This window comes from Gorilla gorilla, chromosome Y, assembly GCF_029281585.2.
Source record: "Gorilla gorilla gorilla isolate KB3781 chromosome Y, NHGRI_mGorGor1-v2.1_pri, whole genome shotgun sequence".
Classification (NCBI taxonomy): Eukaryota; Metazoa; Chordata; class Mammalia; order Primates; family Hominidae; genus Gorilla; species Gorilla gorilla.
This window is the reverse complement of record NC_073248.2, coordinates 31435245-31459378: the sequence shown is the minus strand read 5'-3', so window position 1 is coordinate 31459378 and position 24134 is coordinate 31435245. Positions and strand designations below refer to the sequence as shown.

Sequence of the window (24134 nt, the reverse complement as noted above, 5' to 3'; positions counted from 1 at the left end):
GGGGCTCCCAGGTTATTGGTAGATTTAAAGTTTCTCTGATTGGTAGGTTGACAGTTATTACCTAAAGACCTAGAGTCAATAGAAGAGGATGTCTGGGTTATAATGATGAGGGAGTGTGAAGACCAAAGTTCTCTTATGCAAGTGAAGCCTCCAGGTAGTGGGCTTCAGAAAAAATAGATTGTAAGATTGTAAATGTTTCTCATCAGAAAAATAGTCTATTGTATTAGTAATTCCAAAAGAGAGGAGCATATAATGAGGTATGTCTGTACTCTTCTCCGCATCACGACCTGAACCAGCCCCTCAGGTTAGCCTTGGAATGTCCTTGCCAAAAGGAAGGGTCCATTCAGGTGGTTGGGGGGCTTAGAATTTTATTTTTGGTTTACATTCTCCCCCTTTAGGCCAAGATTTGCCAGAGGCAACATCAGTGGCCACCAAATTTTTATTTCATCCCATAAAGTTGGGACAGATGAACCCAGTGTGGCCTGGGTGTCTGGTCTGGGTTCATCTTGTCCCCCTTCGTGGGGACTCACCACCATCCCTCTATTGCCAGAGAACTGACAGTGAAAAGAATTATAGCCAGTTGAATATTTAGACAAAAAAAGAATGGATATAGACACACATTCATTACCCTGAGATATTTTTTTTTTTTTGAGAGAGAGAGTGTTACTCTATCGCCCAGACTGGAATGCAGTGGGGTGGTCTCAGCCTGGTGCATCCTCTGCCTCCTGGGTTCAAGCGATTCTCCTGCCTCAGCCTCCTGAATAGCTGGGACTATAGGAGTGTGCTACCACACCCAGCTAATTTTTTGTGTGTTTTGAGTACAGACAGTTTCACCCTGTTGGCCAGTCTGGTGTTAAACCCCTGACCTTGTGGTCTGTCCGCCCTGGCCTCACAAAGTGCTGGGATTACAGGTGTGAGCCACTGTGCCAGCCACATTGTTTTTTGTTTGTTTGTTTTTTGTTTTTTGTTTTTTTAGTAAGTAAAAAGTCAACCAGCAAAATGTCAAAGGTGAGGTTACAAAACTGACTTATCTTTAATTTCTATGCGTTCCGCTACTAATCATATAGTTTTAGTTACAGAATTACAGCAATTACCTATTCAAAAATAAGCATTGTTCTGAAAAAAAATTTTTTAAATGTATTATCTAGATGTACAACTTATAGCTGGGAGGCTTTGTCATGAGGTATCTTTACCCTCTCAGTAATTGTTTTCTTTTAGTTTTATGAAAAGCAGAAAATTCTCTATGGTTAGAATGCGTGAAAAGGTGCCACATGATAGCTTAGAGGGCAAAGCCCCTTGTTTACTAGCTGTTGAGGCATTTGTTTACCTCTGGTTACTTTGGAGGGTATGACCTAATTCTGCCCCTCAAAACCAGTCCTTAGAATCTCATGTGCCCACCGCTTTGGCAGTCCCTGGGCCTAGAAAGAGGGTGCTTGTATAGTCCTAGCAGCAGGACATTTGCAGAGAAAAACAGTCTGGGCCCAGTAGATGCCAATTGAGGGAAATTGGCATCTCTAGTCCTCAGGAGACCATGAATCTGGTTTCTTTGGAAGTAAAATAAGGAGAGATACATAATGTTAGTATTTTGACAATCAAAAGAGTATTTGCATGTCAGAATGAAAAAAGAACCTATTCCATTAGGGCACCAACTAAAAATATGAAAACAAATTATAATCTGGTAATCTTTAGAGGATTATTGTACCCAAGAAATAACTCATGCTCTATTCTGCAATTAAAAACAGAAGTCAGGGCTGAAATCTAGTAACATGCTAAACTTTTCCTTTGAAACAGTTTCTCTCTCCAGCACTCCTTTTCCATTATAGATGAATTACAGTAAGACCAATTCATGTGCAAAATAAGTGTTAGGCTTATTGTACTTGGCCTGATTGTTTGCATAATGTGCAGCAAGCATTGATTGCCCATATAGGCTCCTTTTAAGTTGGCTTTGCTGGAACTTTACCTAAAAATATGTTAGTCTAGTCAAAGTCTTGGTGAAGTGTAACTAGTGATTCCAGTTGTCTCGTTTTAAGAGAAAAGACTCTTAATAAACTTAGGCAAATAACTGCATTACCATAAAATCAGTTTCTGAATTCTGAAGAACTCGAAGTGAAAGGTAAATTTCCTTATAAGAACATACTTTACCCAAATGTTTTAAGCCGTAAATAATCTAAAATAAGCATACTTCATTGAGTCTTCTTTAACCAGAGCAGCAGCCTTACAAAACAAGATTGTATTTGTGTACCTTGGAACTGCTACTCACATGCTAAGCAGCTCTTGTCAGATGAGAGCTGTCAGGCATTGTACAATCTGGGAGCTCTTCACATGATTAGAGTAAGTCCTAAGGAAGAAGGAGGCTCCCTGCTCATGAGTATCTCCTCCTTGTATTTTCCAGGTAGCAATATTCTATGTAAAGCATTATTAATTTATCATGAAACTTTTGGGCAACATTATTTCCATTAGCATGGGGGAAGCTTCAGTTAACATCCCATAGCAAGGCAGTTACTGCTCCTCAAGTGGAAAAGTTCTACTTCAGGTATTCTTATTGGGAAGTGCTCACAGGCTTATGGTAGAAGCCCCAGTAAATGCTCTGCAAAGGCTGTGAAGTGGAGGATTTGTTCTATCACTGCAGCTTCTACCTTACATTCTGTGGGCTCACACAGTCTTACTGGTTCCTATTTAGCATGTCCACTTTAATTAACATTTCTCAAAGGGCAGATTTACGTGCCTTCAGTTGTTGTTGTTTTTCCTTTAATTTGCTCAGGTTGAATACCTGCCTTCAGTAAAGCTGAAGACACTAGTTAGGGGAAACATCCCTGCGTCAGGTACATTGGTACCCATTTTCATAACACGTTTAGGTAAAGGAGTCACAGCTACTTTATAGAAAGCCTGTTTAAACACTCAGATTTCATAATCTTTACATTTTTTATGTTCTGGTCTGAGGAATCTTTCTTTTTTACTCCCAGACCATTTTACCTTTTCTGGTAAAAAAGAATTTGGGTTTCCAGTAAGGGATCCAGCCCAGGGACACAGCCTGTTTTGTCAATGTTTATCTTTTTTTTTTTTTTTTTTTTTTGAGACGCAGTCTCACTCTGTTGCCCAGGCTGCAGTGCAGTGGCAGGATCTTGGCTCACTGCAAGCTCCGCCTCCTGGGTTCACGCCATTCTCCTGCCTCAGCCTCCCAAGTAGCTGGGACAAAAGGCGCCCGCCACCACGCCCGGCTAATTTTTTTGTATTTTTAGTAGAGACAAGGTTTCACCGTGTTAGCCAGGATGGTCTCAATCTCCTGACCCCGTGATCCGCCCGCCTCGGCCTCCCAAAGTGCTGGGATTACAGGCATGAGCCACTGTGCCCTGCCAAATCTTTATCTTAATTGACTTCAGCATTGCTCCAGGCAGTGCCAGCTTTTTCATTATGTTTTACCTTTTGATTTTTCTTAACTTTCCCTAATATGGTGCAAATAGTAGAAAACTACCTTTTGGTGTTTTTTAATGTTGGGGGACTAGCAGGGGTTCCCTTTGGTCCACGCAACCTTTGATAGTATGTAAATTCCTTTGTTTTTGACCCTATCAATTTTCATTTTATTTATTAATAACCATTTAAAGATTTATGTCACCCTTCTGGGGCAAGTCCTTTGATTTTCTTTCCCTTTTCCATTTTGTTGTTAATTATCCTAATGTTTTAGTAAGCATCTTTAGGACTCAGGAGAGGCAACAAATTTAATAAGCCTTCTTAAATAGTTGTATGATTCTGCAAGAGGAATGCCACATGAGGTGCCCATGTAAAAGGGGCCTTCTTAACCCCAGCATTTAGTATGACCTAGGTAATAGGCATATTCAGTGGGAAAATATCTGGTCATCATAAGGCCAAACCCATAGGCTTCCATGTGAAGCACATCAACTGCTTCATCTGGGTGCTCCACTTGGCATTTTATTGGAGAGAATTGGACAGTCCCTTTCTCAGGGTCAACGGACCTTACAGTGGCCATTTATCAAGTCCAGTAAGCTGGTTGTTATTTTAGAAAAAGTCTTCTGTGCCTTTGGATTGCATATACTCATCAGTGATTGTTTAATAATGAGCTTTCTGTCCAGCATCAACCCATTTACAATTAAGGATTCTGTCTTTAAAATTATTTTTACAATCTATTATGCTAAAAATTTTTCATGAAGCTGATAATATCAAACTGCAAATTAGAATAATTTCTTTATATTCCACCCTTTGGATTTGGTAGTTGATTTTGCCCTTCCCCTGTATTTATGATGTTTTTGGTAAAATAGTACATTTTTTCCTACTATTTTAATTCTTAGAAACCGAAAGTCCTAGTGAGAAAACCTATGTAATTTAACATAACATCACTTTTAAAATTTTAAACTAGTGAAGAGGATTTTCAGATTAAATTTGTCAAAGATAACGAAGATGATGTGAATTAAAAGGCATTTGAGCTAGCTTCTTTTAGTCTGATAAGCATTCTTCTTATTCTTCTTTTCTTTTCTTTCTTTTTTTTTTTTTTTGAGACAAAGTTGTGCTCTGTTGCCCAGGCTAGAGTGCAGTGGCATGATCTCTGCTCACTGCAGCCTCTGCCTTCTGGGTTCAAGCGGTTCTCTTGCCTCAGCCTCCTGAGTAGCTGGGATAACAGGCCCGCACCACCACACCCAGCTAATTTTTTTTTTTTTTTTTTTGAGACAGTGTCTCACTCTGTGGCCCAGGCCGGAGAGCAGTTGTGCGATCTCAGCTCACTGCAGGCTCTGCCTTCTAGGTTCACACCATTCTCCTGCCTCAGCCTCCCAAGTACAGGCACCCGCCACCATGGCTGGCTAATTTTTTTGTATTTTTAGTGGAGATGGGGTTTCAGCGTGTTAGCCAGGATGGTCTAGATCTCCTGACCTCATGATCTGCCTGCCTCGGCCTCCCAAAGTGCTGGGATTACAGGCATGAGCCACCACGCCTGGCCTAATTTTTGTATTTTTAGTAGAAATGGGGTTTCACCATGTTGATCAGGCTGGTTTGAAACTCCTGACCTTGTGATCGCCTGCCTTGGCCTCACAAAGTGCTGAGATTACAGGCATTTGCCACCACGCCTGACTAAGCACTTTTCTTTAAGCCAGTTGACTAGAGCTCTTTTATTTAGTTTGGTAGTGAAATATCACTTCCACATGACACATAAACATATAGACATAACAGACATAACGCACATACAGACAAAAGGCAGGTCCAAAAGATTTATTTGCCTGTTTTCAAAACTTCTGTCTCTTACTTTAGAATATAAATTTAAAAGGTTACAGGAGCCAACAAAAGGTGAAGGAGAGTTACCATCCCAGGACTTTTTTTTTTGAGATAAGAGTTTCACTCTTGTTGCCCAGTCTGGAATGCAATGGTGTGATCTTGATTTACTGCAACCTCTGCCTCCCGGGTTCAAGTGAGTCTCCTGCCTCAGCCTCCCAAGTACCTGGGATTACAGGCATGTGCCACTTTGCTCAGCTAATTTTTGTGTTTTCAGTAGAGACAGGGTTTCACCATGTTGGCCAGTCTGGTCTTGAACTCCTGACCTGAAGTAATCTGCCTGCTTCGGCCTCCCAAAGTGTTGGAATTACAGGCGTGAGCCACCGCACTGGGATTGTCTCAGGCCTTTTCAAAAGAAAGATCTGAAATTCTGAGATATCAATCTAGGAATTTCAAAAGAAACGGATTATAGAATTTAAAACTTAACACCTTCTTGTATTAAGAGAAGTCAACATTTTAAATAAAACCTTGTTCTTACCAGTTCTTTAGTTTTGCATTAGTGCATTTCTAATAAGTTCAATTTCTAGAGAGAATGTTACAATTTTTTTAAATACAGCCAACTTTATTATGTAACTTAAAAAATTTTTTTTACTAACCTTGTTACAAATTATATCAATCATTCATTACATGCTTGGACTTTCTGGTTTGTTCTAAATATCTCTGTTTCTTGAACAACCAGTTACCTTATTTTAGGACAAAAAATTTACCACACAAGATTCTTTTTTACATTTCGTTACTTTTCTTTTAACCTCTCTTAAAAAAACACAAAACTATTTCTGTAACTTTCTTTACATCTGTCTTATTTCCTGGTTCCTTTTTTGTATACCCACTAAATAAGATTTGCATTAGACAAAAATATTCACCATTAAATAAGAAAACAATTTTTTTTTTTTTTGAGACTGAGTCTCCCTGGGTCGCCCAGGATGGAGTGCAGTGGCGTGATCTTGGTTCACTGCAACCTCTGCCTGCTGGGTTCAGGCAATTCTCCTGCCTCAGCCTCCTGAGTAGCTGGGACTACAGGCGCCCGCCACCGTGCCTGGCTAATTTTTGTATTTTTAGTAGAGACGGGGTTTCACCGTGTTAACCAGGATGGTTTCGATCTCCTGACCTCGTGATCCACCTGCCTTGGCCTTCCAAAGTGCTGGGATTACAGGCGTGAGCCACTGCGCCTGGCCGAAAACAATTTTTAAAGACATCTTCTTACGATTTTTAAATTGGAAATTACCCAGAAATTTAATATGTATTATTTAATATAACCATACATTCTAATTATATGACAAATTTGTTTACAAGCATTTATTCCATTATATTTACCTGATTATTTAATAAGGATAGTCATTATTTAAGGTTATTTCCCTGTTAATATTTTTATGGCCTATGAATTTCAGGTGCATACCTAAGTAAGAAACTTAAGTTTAAATATATGAACAACACATGATTTACTTGTTTTCATTAAACCAAAAATCTTAAATATCTTATTTGTCAAAAATTATACAAAGATCATTCTGTTTTGGGCTGGGTTTATAGTTTTATGACCCTTCTGACAAATTTTAACACCTTACAAGATTTGGCAAGGATAAGTATGAAACCTCTTAATCAATAAATGTAAACAAAACATGCTGACAGTTCTTAAGATATTTCTAATACTATTTTACTTGTAATTTTAAAGCTAACGTATTTATTAAGATTTTTACTTCAGTCACATGAACTTGAAAAGCATTTAGGCTTACTATTTAACTTTAAGCTAATTTGGTACTTTGTGACCAAAACACTGAACAAACGACATGTATGTGCACATAAAGACACACCTACACACTCAATCAAACAAATATCCTGTAACTTTTACTTAGAAAAGTAACAGCAGATTTAAAGCAGGTGGAAAAGAAAATAGAGAAATAGAGAATTTTTTCTTAATGTAATTTGTCCCTCAGTTAAAATGTTCAAATAGAGGCTCCATGGTTTTTTTTGTCATTCTTAGATGTTTCCCACATTTAGGTTGTTTCCCATTCTTAGATTATGTGTTTCCACTTAAAAGGACCAACTGAGCTGTGGCCTAGGGTTTAGTGTAATGGATTGGAGTGTGCTGGTTATGAGCAGGACTCCACAGCATGTCACCACTGAATTATTTCCGCCCTCTTAAGTGTCTCATTCTGTGTCTCTGTTTCCCTCTCTGGAAGTCTAGTACCTCTGAGTGCTGAGAACACTGGCTGATCAGCCTTTATATGCATTTCTTGCAAAAGCTATATATATATATATATATATATATATATATATTTTTTTTTTTTTTTTTTTTTTTTTTTTTTTGAGACAGAATCTTGCTCTGTTGCCCAGGCTGGAATGCAGTGGTGTGATCTCTGCTCACTGCATCCTTCACCTCCCGGGTTCAAATAAAAAAGCCTATATTTTTATTTATTTATTTATTTATTTGAGACAGAGTTTCTCTCTTGTTGCTCTGGCTGTAGTGCAGTGGCACCATCTCGGCTCACTGCAATCTCCGCCTCCCAGGTTCAAGTAATTCTCCCGCCTCAGCCTCCTGAGTAGCTGGGATTACAGGCATGCACCACCACGTCCACCCAATTTTTTTGTATTTTTAGTAGAGATGGGGTTTCACCACGTTGGCCAGGCTAGTCTCAAACTCCTGTCCTTAGGTAATCCGCCCGCCTCAGCCTCCCAAAGTACTGGGATTACAAGCATTAGCCACCATGCCCAGCCAAAGCCTATATTTTTAAAAAAGTAATTTTTGTTGGGGGTGTCCTGTAAGGCCACTGCATGTCACGGGAGGTCAGTACCCCAGACATTCCCACTTGATCCGCAGTCACTCAAGGGCACCTTTGAGTTGGGAAGAACAAAATGCTGTTTTCCTTTAGAGCTGAGGAAACTCATTCTCTCATTTATCTATGAAAATGACACTTCAGTTTCCCATACAAATGCTCACTCAAACCACCTGAGATTAATTTTGGGAGAAAAAGCAATGGAGAAGACCCTTTAGAATGTATTTCTGAACTAGAAACCAGTTGAGGAGCCCAAATTGTTCTCCCTGTCTTTAGAAAAAGGAAATGGAAAAGACCCTTTAGATTACACCTCCAAACTAGAATGAGTATCCTACACAACAGTTTCCTAGGAAGAAACAAATAAACACAAAAACAGAATACATCAAGGACTGTCAATCAGAGGGAGGCTGGTGGGCTCAGGAGCACATACCAGTTCCACCAGAGGAGAAGCTTGAAATTGGAGAGGCTTTCAGGCTGGGCACAGGGGCTCACGCCTGTAATCCCAGCACTTTGGGAGGCTGAGGTGGGCAGATCAGGAGGGAGGTCAGGAGTTCAAGACCAGCCTGGCCAACATAGTGAAACACCGTCTCTACCAAAATTACAAAAAATTACCCGGACATGGAGGCAGGTGCCTGTAATACCAGCTACTTGGGATGCTGAGGCAGGAGAGTAGCTTGAACCCGGGAGGCAGAGGTTGCCATGAGCGGAGATTACGCCTGGGTGACAATGCGAGACTGTGTCTCAAATAAAAGAAAGAAAAAAGAAATTGGAGAGGTTTTCAATGAGCCGCTGCTGGTGCCTTTAGCTCTAAGTTGGGGCAACTCCTTTGTGGTCCAGAGTGTTCTCTGATGCCCCATGTTAGGCACCAAATTATTGTCAACGAAAAAAGTCAAACTCTTTAAAATATTTGAAGAGACTTATTCTCAACCAACTATGAGTGACAAATGGCCTGTGACACAGCCCTCAGGAGATTCTGAGAACATGTGCCCAAGATGATCAGGGCACAGATTAGTTTTTGTTTTGTTTTGTTTTTGTTTTTGAGACAGGGTTTTGCTCTTGTTACCCAGGTTGGAGTGCAATGGCGTGATCTCAGCTCACCACAACCTCCGCCTCCCAGGTTCAAGCAATTCTCCTGCCTCGGCCTCCTGAGTATCTGGGATTATAGGCATGTGCCACCATGCCTGGCTAATTTTGTATTTTTAGTAGAGATGGGGTTTCTCCATGTTGGTCAAGCTGGTCTCGAACTCCCAACCTCAAGTGATCTGCCTGTCTCAGCCTCCCAAAATGCTGGGATTACAGATGTGAGCCACGATGCCCGGCCGGCGCAGATTAGTTTTATACATTTTAGGGAGACATGAGATATCAATCAAACACATGTATATAAGATGTACGTTGCTTTGGTCCAGAAAGCCTGGATGGCTTGAAGCCAGGGCTTACAGGTTGTTGGTAGATTTAAACATTTTCTGATTGGCAGTTGGTTGACAGAATTAAGTTATTATCCAAGGACCTAGAATCAGTAGAAAGGAATGTCTGGGTTATGATGCTGAGAAGTTGTGAAGACCAAAGTGATGCAGGAGTTTTCTCTCGTTAGCTAAGCTAGGTTTGGTTTCTTGTCTCATGACCAGGAAAAATTAGGCATGTGTACACTCACAGAGTGAGTGGAGTAGAATTTATTAAGCAAAAGGAAAGCTTTCAGCAAAGAGAAGGGTCCTGAAAGCAGGTTCCTGGTTTCACCCTTTACAGTTTAATACAAGGGATTTTACATACAGACATATAAGCTGATAGTCCTGGTTTCCCTATTTGTTTTAAGGTGCCATTCCTGGTGGCTCCACTTCATTCCCCCAGTGCCCATATGGGCCCTTAGTCTGCCATAGGCATGGTCAGGCAAGCCCTTGAGCAAATTCCCTTAATCTGCACAAAACATGGGTTGGAGATTCAGTGGGACCCTTCCTGTAGTGTCTGCCTAATGCAAGCTGGCTAACTCCTTTCAAAAGTTTTGTCTTGCTGATGAAGCCTCTAAGTAGTAGGCTTCAGAGAGAATAGATTGCAAATGTTTCTCATCAGACTTAAAGACTGTTTTATTAATAATTCTGAAAGGGAGGAGCCTGTAATGAGGCATGTCTTTCCTTTGCCCTGCACCATGGCTTGAACCAGTCACTCAGGGTAACACTGGAATGTCCTTGCTAAGAGGAGACATCCATTCAGATGGTTGAAGGGCTTAGAATTTTATTTTTGGTGTACAAGGTCACAAAGATTTACTCATTTTTTTCTCTAAAGATTTTATATTTATAGTACTTACATTTGACATACAATGTTGTGGGTTAATATTTGTATGTCGTGTGAGGTACACATTCAGATGCATTCTCTTGCATGTAGATAATTGTCTTAATATCATTTGTTGAAATGACTTTGCTTTCTTCATTGAAAGGTATTAGTACCTTTGTCGAAAATCATTTTGTATAAATGTAAAACCTTACTTCTGTTCTTCTAGTTCTGTGCTGTTGATCTGTAAGTCTGCCCGTTTGTCAGCAATGGGCAAATTAATTTTTATTCTAAATAGGAGCAACTCTTCTTTAATTTTTTTTCCAAATTGTAGTTAAAGACACATAACATAGAATATACCATCTTAGCTCTCTGTAAGTGTACAGTTCAGTGGTATTAAGTATATTCACATTATTGTGCATCTGTAATGATAGTTAACCATTTTTTGGTAGCCTTAATTACATTTTGGCTCTTATATTCTCTATTTCAGTAATTGAGAAATAGATTTTTATCTTCTCTTTGGTTCTCTTAAGTACTGTGTTCTTGAAAACTACCATTTAAAAATTTTTTTGCATGTCTGGCATTAATATTTGGGTACAGGTTAATGCAGGGCTTTTTCTGAACCCCAACTACACAATAGAGTCATTTGAAAGAGTGTTATCATGTCCTTCATACTTCTCCCTCCCCGCTTCTCATTTGCTTGGTCTAATATGCGACCTAGAAAAAGTTCTATTTAAAAGAACTGCTGAACAACAAAGAATTACTTGGTTATTGTTTCTGAGCATGAATAAACCTTTTAAATGAACAAGAAAAATTTTTTTTTAATTAATAGTTTTTATATAGCAACAGTTGTCATTTGAATGTTAATTATGCTAGTACTAGGTAAGCATTTAGTATTCAGCATCTGAAACTCTTACTTCCATATACATAGGCTCAACTAGTGGGTATTCCAACTCCTGTTATGCCTGTTATTGACAAAGTGTATTATAATTTAATGTACTGATTTACATGCTTTTTCTTCTTAAACAATGAAACTTGATTTTATGTAACAGAGTTGCCTGAGGTTTGATTAAAATTTTTTTATTGTAATTTTGTTTTAGAAATGATAAAAATGGTCTGTTCTTTGAGAAATGTCTTGATTAGCCACAGAGATGTTAAAACTTTAGATTGAATAAGATTCTCATTTCATTTGCATCTTAACATGTGAAGGACATTTTACTTGTTGAGTTTATTCTTTTAAAATGTTTGGTTAACATAATGTTGCTAAAAGATGCAAAATTGGGGCATATGTCTCCCTATCATTTACTGATATCATTCCATAAATTAAAAGTTTGGTTTTATATGACACTGTATTATGTTAATTTAAACACTTTAAGTTTAATTCAGTTTTTAAAACATTTAATATCTACAAAAGTTTTTCAAACTTTGTTAACTTTTGCGGATGTGTATGTCTGTGTGAGTGTGTGTGCACGCACGTGCATGTGTGAAGTTTACAGTATTTATACAGCTGTTGAAATAGTAATATTTACTTCTTGTTTCTCATTTTGCTTTTTTCTTAGTTGAATGTGCTAAATTCCCTATTCAGAAAGGAAGAGAGAAATACTTTAGAGTATAATCTGTGCAGGTTCTTGATGTTAGCACAAGATTCTTCACAGATCTGTTCAGCAAGTAATGTAGAAACTAGGACTACAGTAATAATTAAGGTCAGCTTATATCCTTGCTGGTATAAGAGGAAGAATACAGCTGTATTAAACTTCTTGAGCTTTATGTATGTTTCGATTTGAATTTATCATCCCCAAACTTTCCATTTTTTACTGTTGATTATGTGAACCCAAAATATGTGAGACACATCTCAGCCAATTTGGAAAGTTTGCTTTGCCAAGGTTCAAGACACATCCATGACACAATCTCAGGAAGTCCTGACAACATGTGTAAAAGGTGTTTTGGGAAAAGATTGGTGTTACACATTTTAGGGAGACTTGAGACATCAATCAGTATGTCTCAGATGTACATTGGTTCGTTCCAGAAAGGCAAGACAACTTGAAACAGGGAAGGGGCTTTCAGGTCATAGGTAGATAAGAGACAAACAGTTACATTCTTTTGAGTCTCTGATTAGCCTTTCAGTGAATGCACAATTTATCTGTGGGAGGAGGGTAGAGGAGTAGTCACTTATGCCTTGGTTTGGCTTAGGGAAACATGTGAAAGGCAAATAAATCTTGGGGCCCCCAAATCACTAAACTAATGGGAAAAGTCAAATCGGGAACTGTTTAGAGCCAGCCTGCCTCCCATTCTATTCACAGTCACCTCTTTGCTAACTGAGATAGATACATATCTGATTGCCTTCTTTGGAAAGGCTGGTCAGAAACTCAAAAGAACACACCTGTTCATCTCCAACCTATTTGTGACCTGGAAGCCCCCTCCCCTCTTCAAGTCTTCTTGCCTTTGCTTCAAGTTGTCCTTCCTTTTCAGGCCAAACCTTAATGTATGTTGATTTATGTCTCATGTCTCCCTAAAATGTGTAAAATCAAGCCATGCTTTGACCACCATGGGCACATGTCATTAGGACATCCTGGGGCCATGTTAGAGGCATGTGTTCTCAACCAAAATAAACTTTCTAAATTAACTGAGACCTGTCTCAAATTTTCAGGGTCCACATTTTGGTAACCATTGAGGGATTGTGAATGGAGATGCCCCTGACCTTTTACAGGTCTCCTGTCAGTGCTTGGTACCAGGATGAGTTAATTTTATGGCTCAAACCAATAGGACAATTTGCTGAGGTCTGAGAGCACCCCCTCCTGAGAAGCCCTGATCTCCCCAAATTTGGTCAAGATCTGTAATTTATTTTGCTGTACAACTCCTCTTTTATTTTGGAGTTTTACTTACTTCCAGCACAAGGAAGGCAAGTTTTTTCCTGCTTCCATGATGATCGAAGGCAAATAACTCCTTTATGGAGTTTGAGCTTGCTTCCAACAGGGAAGATGAGGTTTTTTTTTCTTGCTTCTAGGATGGTAGAGACCAGTCTACAGCCTGAGACCCATCACTAGTAAGAAACTGGTTTGGAACTCTGTCTTTCAAATTCTTTTTAAATGACTAATGTTACCATTAACAACCAGCTGGTGTTAATTTCTGCTTACACTTAGAGCACTCAGAAATTTTATAATTTGTGTGATTCTTACTAGTTTAGCAGCATTTTGTCCTAGCTGACATATGGTAACAAGATTTTAAAAAAATTTTTTTAAAGGAGTTCAGTAGTTAAAAGTCAGCTTCATTAAAAGGCTGACATCCAGGATGTGTGTGTGTATGCGTGTATGTGTGCATGTTTTTTATTTAAAAGGCCTTCATGTTTTTGTTTTTGTTTTTGTTTCCTAAGACCTTGTGTTTTTTTGAGCAAAAGTCTTTTTTTTCTTTTCAGTTAACTGATTCTGTTTCCACCTGGGTTTTTTTTTGTTTTTGTTTTTGTTTTTTTGACAAAAATAGTTATTGCAACAGAGGCTACTCTTGGGTTTTTAAGAACAATGTAGTTTAGACACTCAGAAAGGTCTTTAAAAAATTTTTTTAGGTGCACTGTGTCTCCCTGTAGCACCACCAGACTTTTTCTCTCTATACTTTTTGATGTAAATTTTGCTATTTTATTTTCACCTGAGTTGTTTCCTTTAATATGCAAATTTAAGGCTATTTAGCTGACAACTGCCTATGGTTGTAAAACTGGTTATTAAGAATCTGAAAGTCAAAGATAACAAAAAGGAGGGGATGTCTTTTTTTTTTTTTTTTTTTTTTTGAGACAGAGTCTCGCTTTGTTGCCGAGGCTGGAATGTGCAGTGATCTCCGCTCACTGCAAGCTCCAGCTCCCAGGTTCATGTCATTCTCCTGCGTCACCCTCCCGAGTAGCTGGGACTACAGGTGCCCGCCACCATGCCTGTCTAATTTTTTGTATTTTTACTAGAGACGGGGTTTCACCGTGTTAGCCAGTACGGTCTCAATCTTCTGACCTCGTGAGCAGCCTGCCTCGGCCTCCCAAAGTGCTGGGATTACAGGCGTGGGCCGCCGGGCCGCCGCGCTCATACAAAAGGGGGATGTCTTTATGAATCTATAAAATGTCTTCCATGGCCATGCCTAATACATTTATGTATTTGTGTTGTGTACACAATGTTTCACTACAAAAATTAGATAAAAGCTCTAACTGGCTTAAAGAAAAATAAAAGCACATAAATCAGATACTGTATCAAAAAAAAGACTGGTCAAATGCTTTTTCAGATTTATGAAAAGTAAAATCCTTAATAAGCTACCCTTAAAATTATTGTTAAAGTAATATTAGGAATGTCTTAAGAATTGCCAGCATACATTTTTTGTTTTGCATTTATTAATCAAGCAATATCATACTTATCCCTGCCAAATATTATAAGGTGTCAAAATTTGTCATAGGGGTTACAAAACTAAACGCAGCCAAAAAAATCCCAGAAGGATTTTTGCTTGTGTACTTTTTTCTTTCTTTCTTTTTTTTTTTTTTGAGGCAGGGTCTCTGTCACCCAGGCTGGAGTGCAGTGGTGGGATCTCAGCTTACTGCAACCTCTGCCTCCCCTGTTCAAGCAATTCTTTTGGCTCAGCCTCCTGAGTAGCTGGGACTACAGGCGCGCACCATCACGACCAGGTGGTTTTTTTATTTTTAGTAGAGACAGCGTTTCACCATATTGGCCAGGCTGGTCTCAAACTCCTGACCTCATGATCTACCCACCTTGGCCTCCCAAAGTGCTGGGATTACCAGCAGGAGCCACTGCCCCCAACCTATAATTTTAATATATTAGACACTGAGGGGCCAGGTGTGGTGGCTCACGCCTGTAATCCTGGCACTTTGGGAGGCGGAGGCGGGTGGATCACGAGGTTAGGAGATCGAGACCATCTGGCTAACACGGTGAAACCCCGTCTCTACTAAAAATACAAAAAATAGACGGGCATGGTAGCATATGCCTGTGGTCCCAGCTACTTGGGAGGCTGAGGCAGGGGAATGGCTTGAACCCTGGAGGCAGAGGTTGCAGTGAGCCGAGACGTGCCACTGCACTCCAGCCTGGGCGAGTGACAGAGCGAGACTCCATCTTGGGGGGCTAGCGGGGAGGGAAAGAAAGACATTGATATGGGTTTAATGAAAATAGCTGCATCTTGAATTTAGTAAGATTACCTTAACATCTAATCCTGTGGATTTAGGCAGTCAAGTCCACAGGCAGTAAGGATGTTTGGGAAAGGGCTGTTACTGTCTTTGTTTCAAAAATAAACTATAAACTAAGTTCCTCCAAAAGTTAGTTTGGCTTATTCCCAGGAATGAACAAGGACAGCTTGGAGATAAGGAGCAAGGTGGAGTCAATTAGGTCAAATCTTTTTTTAATGTCTCAGTTGTAATTTTGCAACGGCAGTTTTCATAGCTTTAAATTCATGACTATCACAGTTTTCATAAATAATCTAAGTAAACAATTAAAATCATTAGGTAAATGTAATGCGATAAATATTTGTAGACAAACTGGTCATAATTTTGAATATAAAATTAAATAGTAAATACTTGATTATTTGGGTACTTTCCAATAAATAATATATAATAGGAAAACATTCTTGCTAAAACAAAGAAGTGTATTCTTTTTAAACAAAAAAAGGCAAAAAATTTTTGCCTAATTCAAAGCTCATTTAAAGGTTATGTATAAATATGGTAAAAGGAACAAGGAAATAAAAAGAGATGTAAAGAAAGTTGTAAAAATAAAGAAGTTTTTTTGCGTGTGGTATGAAAGCTTAAAGAGAAATACTTTTATATGAAAAAGAACCTTATGTGGTAAATTTGAGTCCTAAAATAAAATGATTGGTTGTTTAAGAAGGAGGAGTGTTCAGGACGAACCAGAAAATCGAAATATTAAGTTTTGGTTTGCTTAAGGAAAAAAAGTGAGACTAATTTTTTTTTTTTTAATTAGGGTTATTACATGTGCATCCACGTATCTTCCTGTATGTGTTTTTAAAGTTCTTGTGACATTGAGTTACAGGGCTTTGACTCCTGGATATAAAAAGAACACCAAGTCCTGCTAAATCTTAAACACTGAGAGCGATTAAAGTCTCATCTTCAAGCCCAGTAGGAGATTCCAATCAAAATAAACTGCATTTGTGAGACAAAGGGGAATAAATAAAAGCTTCAACTCCTCAAGGCCCAGGGACAGTTGTGGAAGAGGTAGGCATAAGATTGTAAGGGCCAATTTTGAAAGATAAAATAAGTTCAATTCCTCTATGAACTAATCATTAATGTCACATGCACGCTGATGCAAGCTGAGTATATGGGCCCCTGTGTGAGATTAACAAAATTTTCTTGAAGCATTAACCAACCCCTTAATAAAGGTTTTTCAGGTTATAAAAAGATTTATGGAAGCTATATCTTATGGTTAAAGTTAAAATTTTATAGGTTGTGGCTGGGCGTGGTGGCTTATGCCTATAATCCCATCACTTTGGGAGGCCAAAGCAGGCTGTGATTGCCTGAGGTCAGGAGTTCGAGACCAGCCTGACCAACATGGATAAACCTCTTCTCTAGGAAAAATACAAAAATATTAGACAGGTTTGGTGGTGCATGCCTGTAATCCCAGCTACTCGGGAAGGCTGAGGCAGGAGAAGTGCTTGAACCTGGCAGGCAGAGGTTGCAGTGAGTCAAGATCATGCCATTGCACACCAGCCTGGGCAACAAGAGTGAAACTCAGTCTCAGAAAAAAAAAAAGAAAAGAAAATTGTATAGATTGTTTATACAACTTTGACAAACAAATTTAATTGGCTTCATGCTGTTCTTCTTAAGGCTTATTGTTTGGAAAATTAGGTCTTCTTTCAAAGAATAAAGGTTCTCGTCTTTTTCTGAAATCCGTGACTTGTCACTTCCGTTAAATGAATGACTTATTTTATAATGACCTGTGATCCTGCTTTGTGATATTGTCTTTAAAACCTTTGATATTTGGTAAACTTTCCAAAATCAAATGATAAATTTTGTCTTTTTCTGACCTAATTAATTCTTTAAGATACTAGGTTTCCTAATGTCCAAAAAATAACATAATTTGGCTTATTTGGTACAAAAATTATACAGGAAGCATTGTCAGATATGAAATGGTGTTGGTTTTTGTTTGGCCTGTATTTGTATAAATATGTTATTATGTGTTCCAAAATTACAGGAAACTCCTATAGTTCTGATATAACAGTGTATATTATCAATAATCATAATTGTTATGATAAAATTATTGCATGCCACAGAGGTAACAAATTTCCTTGTCAGTTGTGTTTTTGACTATGGCTGCTCTAAAATGTTTTGCCATCCACCGACAATTGTCTTGCTTTTGTCTTCAGAAGGTGGTTTTATAATCAGATTTAAAACTCTAGCAGGTGCTCTTGAATGCAGGTTTCTGATAACTTTGGAGAGTGTGACATCAGAATAGAGGAAAAACTTTCAGGACTCATTGAGAGCTAAAATGAGTATTTTATGTTGTTGATGAGTATCAAGCAGAACAGGAATTAACTGCATGGACTGAACTAATCTTTTTGACTTTTTGCTTAAAATGTTGTGAATCTTTTTTTTTGGTTTTCAGAGTCTTAAAACTTTTCTTTAGAGCTATTGACAGCTGTTAACAGTTTAGGACACTCCCATGAACAAAATTTGGAGCATATTTGTTTCTCTTTACCTGATTTCTCCCAAAATTGCAAACTATCTGTAAGTCTTCTTAACTTATGGAAATACAGTTATTTGCATAAGTGCCATCAGAATCTGTTTTCATTTGTAACATGACACAATTGGACAAACTGGTTATTTTACCAAGGCTTTGACTGGAATGATGTGCTTTCCTTTAAGGAATCAAACTTGACTTATGGAGCCAAGAAAGCCCTTGGAAAAACTGGCCTCATATTTTGTGTACACAGTCCCTGTACAGGGTTTCTGACCTGTGGTAAGTAAAGAATGTTACTTTGTTTTTTGTTTTTGTTTTTTGTTTTGGGGACAGAATCTCGCTCTGTCTCCCAGGCTAGAGTGCAGTGGTGTGATCTCGGCTCACTGCAAGCTCTGCCTCCCGGCTTCATGCCATTCTCCTACCTCGGCCTCCTGAGTAGCTGGGACTATAGGCCCGCCACCAAGCCCAGCTAATTTTGGTTTGTATTTTTAGTAGAGATGGGGTTTCACCATGTTAGCCAGGATGGTCTCAATCTCCTGACCTCGTGACCTGCCTGCCTCCACTTCCCAAAGTGCCGGGATTACAGGCGAGAATGTTACTTTCTAACAGACACAGAAGCCCCAAGTTTATCTTGGAACCCCAAGAGGAGAGAAAATCCATCCAACTCAGATATTTGATGGCCCAAATCCATGGCTTAAAAAAATCTTATGTGGGATTCCTTCTGTGGAACAAAGTTCCATCAAAGCCAATTTAAAACTCATGTAAAAAAATAATTATTCCTGCTGCAGTGGAATATAAATAATCTGGCCTGTATATAAATAATCTAGCCAAGTATATAATACAAGTATTTAATACACCTGTGTACAAATAATCTGGCCAAGTATATAATTTAAAGCAAACCAGCCCTACCATAATTTGTCTTTAGGGAAAATGGAAACGGAGAGAGAAAAATTGTGTTTCGGAAAACTATAGTACACCTGTTAGATTCTAAACTTGCCTACTGTTTTTCAGTTTTTATTATCTCTGCAGTTCGGGCTGAATTCTAGCTTTTTATTGGCTACAAGTCTTCAAAATAATGTTTCTAATTTTTTTCTGCTTTTCCTCCGTTTTTTTCCCCATTTTTTTGAATTCGGAGTCACTGAAAACTAAACTGCGCTTTCCTAAACTCCTGCGAACTGAAGCCAGACAACTTAAACCTCAGAAGAAAATAACAGCAACCTATTTATATACATAAGCCACTTTCATACCTGCCTACTGTTGTATAGACTTCAGAGTAATGCAGCCTATATCGATTTTCCAGGAGTATTCTTTTGTGTGGTGTTGTTTTTTCTGCCTTCCTCCTGTCTATTTTCTCTTTACAGGATGTGAGACTTCACAACCTGCTAAAAATGAGCTTTCAGGACCTACCCATATAGGAATAAACCATCCTAGCCATGAGAGATCAGATGAAACCTGAGACAAGAGAGACTCATTTGTTGTAAAATAGTTTCTCCAAAAGATTTTATAAAAGAAAAGGGTGGGCTGGGGGGAGTGGAATATGAAAGGAAAATGAATCTTGGGGCCCCCAAATCACTAAGCTCAAGGGATAAGTCAAGTTAGAAACTGTTTAGGGCCAACTTACCTTGCATTCTATTCAAATTCACCCCTCTGCTCACTTAGATGCATATCTGATTGTAATCAGAAACTCAAAAGAATGCAGCGGTTTGTCTCTCACCTATCTATGACCTGGAAGCCCCCTTCCCAGTTTGAGTCTTCCTGCCTTTGCTTCACTTTATCCCTGCCTTTCTAGACTGAACCAACATACTTCTTAGATATATTGATTAATGTCTCATGTCTCCCTAAAATGTATAAAACTAAGCTGGGCCCCAACCACCTTGGGCACATGTCGTTAGGACTTCCTGAGACTGTGTCACAAGTTTGTGTCCACAACTTTGACAAAATAAACTTTCTAAATTAACTGATACCTGTCTTAAATTTTTAGGGTTCCATCAGATATGCATTTCTCTCACCTGAGCATCAGAGGGATGATTTCGAGTTCTCTGTGTTTTTTGTCCACAGGAATTACCTTGTGGGAAAATTCTGAGGGAGGGATGTAGCTTTTTTTATGTTTGGAGCTATTTTATTTAGAAATAAAATGGGAGGCAGGTTTGCCTGAGTCAGTTGCCTGCTTGACTTCCCTTTGGCTTAGTCATTTTGGAGTCCTGAAATTTATTTTCTTTTCACATACCTATTTTATTTATGATGGTTTATGGTCATTGAACCTTGTAACATTGATTACATTTCTTTTCACTGGTCTTTTTTCTTAAGTAGATAAACTTATTTTTAACTTGGGCACAAGAGAGCATAAAAATTATATGAGGTACATAGCCTGCTTAAATAGAATATTTAAAATATGTTTTGTCCACAGAGCTGGAATTCTTTGTAAATGAAAACCAAATTTTACTTAATTTTTAGAGATAGGATCTTGGCTTTGTCACCTAGGCTAGAGTGCTGTGGGGGCAATCATAGCCCACTGCAACCTCGAATTCCTGGCTTAAGTGATCCTCCCATCTCAGCCTCCTGGGTGCCCGGACAACAGACATGACACCTTACCTGGCTAGTTAAAAAAATTTTTTTTTGTAGAGATGGGCTTTGCCTGTGTGGCCCAGGCTGCTCTTGAACTCCTGGGTTCAAGTGATCCTCCAGCTTGGGCCTTCCGAAGTGCTGGGATTACATTGCTTCCAGCTTTAGTTTTTTAAATGTTTAACTTGTTTAACTTATTTAACTTACTGTTTATCATTTAATGGAGAGCTTTTAGTGTTTGTCTTTTGAGGTGGGATCTTGCCATGCCCAGACTAGCCTTGAAGTCCTACAGTCAAGTGATCTTTGCACCTCAGTCTCCCAAGAAGTAGTGGTAGAGAATTTTTATGTTACGTTCCTTTCTCTCTGTATATGTTTGTGGGAGGACATATGTCCCTTTGTATGTTTGAGCATATATATTTTTTGTGTGAAAGTTACGCATGTTATTGTTGGTCAATACAAGAGGTTTAGAGGCCAGAGAAGAGAAATAAAATGGGAAAAACTACAAACATTCTACCTCCCATGATACCATGCTGTAAAGGCAATCATAATATTTATGTATTTTTTACTTTTTGTGTTCATTTTTAAAAATTAGATAAAAATAGTTTAAGCTAGAGGCTTCTCTCTTTCATCTTTTTTTTTCTAATTTAAGTTTTCCCTAAGTAGGAATTTTAGTAATACTTCATTATATCGATGTATCAAGATTTCTTTAGTTTCTCCTTTGTTGTCTTTAGGTTGTCTACAGTATTTTTTGTCATTATGAATATGCTGTCTTGAACATTTTGATGCTGATTATTATCAGATTAGTGTTTTGCATCAAAGTTTTCATCAGTTGGATTATTTTTCAGTTTAGTAAGTGATGCAAGCCAAAACTAAAACTCTAAGGCACCTTCTCCCCACCCAACCAGTCATCTGAGTAGACTTCCTCCTCAGCCAGGGCAGTCATAGCCCACTGCAACCATCCAGCCCCTTTCCATTCCAGTATCCCTTTCCCTTTAATAAAATTTAAGGCCGAGCATGGTGGTTCAATGCCTGTAATGCCAGCACTTTGGGAGGCTGAGGTGGGCGGATCATGAGGTCAGGAGATAAAGACCATTCTGGGCAACATGGTGAAACACTGTCTCTACTAAAAATATAAAAAGTAGCTGGATGTGGTGGCATGTGGCTGTGGTCTCAGCTACTTGGGAGGCTGCTGAGGCAGGAGAATTGCTTGAACCTGGGGAGGCAGAGGTTGCAGTGAGCAGAGATCGTGCCACTACACTTTAGTCTGGTGACAGAATGAGACTCCATCTCAAAAAAAAAAAAAAAAAGATTTGTGAGATGAATTTGTTTTGAAAATATTAGCTTGTTTTCAGTTGTGATACATTTGAAGTTGGTACAGAGTCCATTTGCTTTTATGTGTTAATGTATTGACAATATAGTTGTGTTGACAACTTCTTTTCTTATTTCCAGTTCAGTCTTTACAGAAGCTGACGAGAGATTTCCTTGTATTTTATGGTGGTATGATTGGCCTTAGAGCACTTCAGTTTTGAGATCTCTGCTGTATTTGTATACAAGTATTTTGGAAGGTCAGTTGATAGGATGAATGAAAAACAAAAATTGGAAGTAATGGTACTAGTAATAAGTGGCGATTTTCATGTAGGTAAAGGAACTGATAAGTCATAGGGAATCTGTGAGTTCTTAATCTTACTGAGTTTAGTTGTGTTCTTTGATTATTTTGGATAGCTTTGTTTAACGGTGAATGAAATGATTAAAATGGAAAAATGAAGTGCAGAAAATATGTTTAAGATTATATAGGATGTCTTGTTTTAGGCATTTATTGCTAGATAACATATGTCCATTCTTGTATTGCTATAAAGAAATATTGGATACTGGCTAATTTATAAATAAAAGAGATTTATTGGCTCATGATTCTGCAGGCTGTACAGGAAATATGATTCTGGAATCTGCTTGGCTTCTGGAAAGGCCTCAGGAAACTCAGAATGATGACACAAGGCAGAGGGGAAGCAGGCACATCTTACATGGCAGGAGCAGGGAGCAAGAAGGAGTGAAGCGGGAGGTGCTACACACTTTTAAAAATCCAGATCTGAGTCAGGCATGGCAGCTTATGCCTATAATCCCAGCACTTTGGGAGGCCAAGGCAGGCAGATCACCTGAGGGTCAGGAGTTCAAGGCCAGCCTGGCCAACATGGTGAAACCTCGTGTCTACTAAAAGTACAAAAATTAGCTGGGTGTGGTTGCACCTGCTTATAATCCCAGCTGCTCAGGAGGCTGAGGCAGGAGAATTGCTTGAACCCAGGAGGCAGATGTTGCAGTGAACCGAGATTGCGCCATTGCACTCCAGCCTGGGTGAACAGAGTAAGACTCTGCCTTAAAAGTAAAATAAAATAAAATTAAAATTAAAAACCAGATCTTGCAAGAACTCACTGTCAGAAGAACAGCACCAAGGGTATGGTGCCGAACCATTCGTGAAGGAGCCATCCTCAAGATCCAGTCACCTCATACCAGGTCCACCTCCATCTAATATTGGGAATTACAATTCATCGTGAGGGTTAGTGGAGACATGGATCCAAGCCATGTCACATATTATCCTGACTGTAGTGGTTTAAGATAACAATTTTTATCTCACAATTTATTTTGAATACAGGCATGATTTAGGTGTGTCTTTTGGTTCAGTATCTCTTCAAAGCTGTAATCAGGTTTTTCATGTGTTTGTCATCACCTGAAAGATTGAGTATGGTTCTGAGATCTCTCAGATGATTATTGGCAGAATTAAGTTCCTTTTCGATTCTTGGTCTCATTTCTTCACCCATCTACTATAGTGCATTCTTGCCATGCAGCCCTTTTTATGGAGCAAGTCACAATACAGCAGCTTGCTTCATTAGGGCAAGCAAGCAAGACAAGCTGCAGCAAATGCAAGTAACATGGAAGTCTTTATAATCTAATCATGGAATTGACATAGTTAAAAACAAATCATTAGGTAGGCTCCAAATTGATCAGAACATGATTATTGGACAAAACCATGACTGTCAGGAGGCTGCATCATGGGGAGCCATTTTACAAGTGGCACCACGGGTGTTGTGGGGGATTTTATTATATTTGTTGTACTCTTAAGAGTTGAAAGTCTTTAAAAATGTGTAAGTCTGTCGTTTGTTCTTGACTTCTGTCATGTTTTCAAGAATGCATTATGCAATGATGTAGGATACTGTTTGTAAAGTAGTTGTCTAGACTCTAGTGAAAATAATTACAGATAATCTCAGTTCATCAATGAATCGGTATATTAATATCATATTTAACAGTTATAGGAATAAATTAAGCATTAATAACAATAAATGATCCTTTGAATGTTATTATAATTATTATAGTGTCTAAAGCAGTGCTTCTTGACTGGGGCTGATTTTGCCTTCTCATAGGGCATTCGGCAATATCGGGGGACATCTTTGGTTATGATGTGAGGGGATGGTGATTAGCATACACTGGTTGGCATCTAGTAGGTAGAGGCCAGGGATAGTGCTAAACATCATACAGTGCACAGAATTCTCCCACTTGCAAAGAGTTATCTAACCCAAAATGTTAACAGTGCCAAGGATGAGATACCCTGGTA

General features: G+C 38.7%; 1 protein-coding gene across 10 annotated transcripts in view; it reads left to right on the top strand.

Moving 5' to 3' along the window:
* Nucleotides 1-24134, top strand: part of USP9Y (ubiquitin specific peptidase 9 Y-linked) — a 204442-nt gene that overhangs the window by 5929 nt on the left and 174379 nt on the right. For 7 of the 10 annotated variants that reach the window (XM_063703409.1, XM_063703406.1, XM_063703411.1 and 4 more), the window contains exon 2: nucleotides 18157-18250. The exons of 2 other annotated variants lie outside the window; for them this stretch is intronic. The gene's annotated coding sequence lies outside the window, so the exon portion shown is untranslated. Of the gene's footprint in view, nucleotides 1-18156; nucleotides 18251-21982; nucleotides 22099-24134 lie in introns of all 10 variants that reach the window. One more of the 10 variants, XM_055377203.2, reaches the window with a different exon arrangement.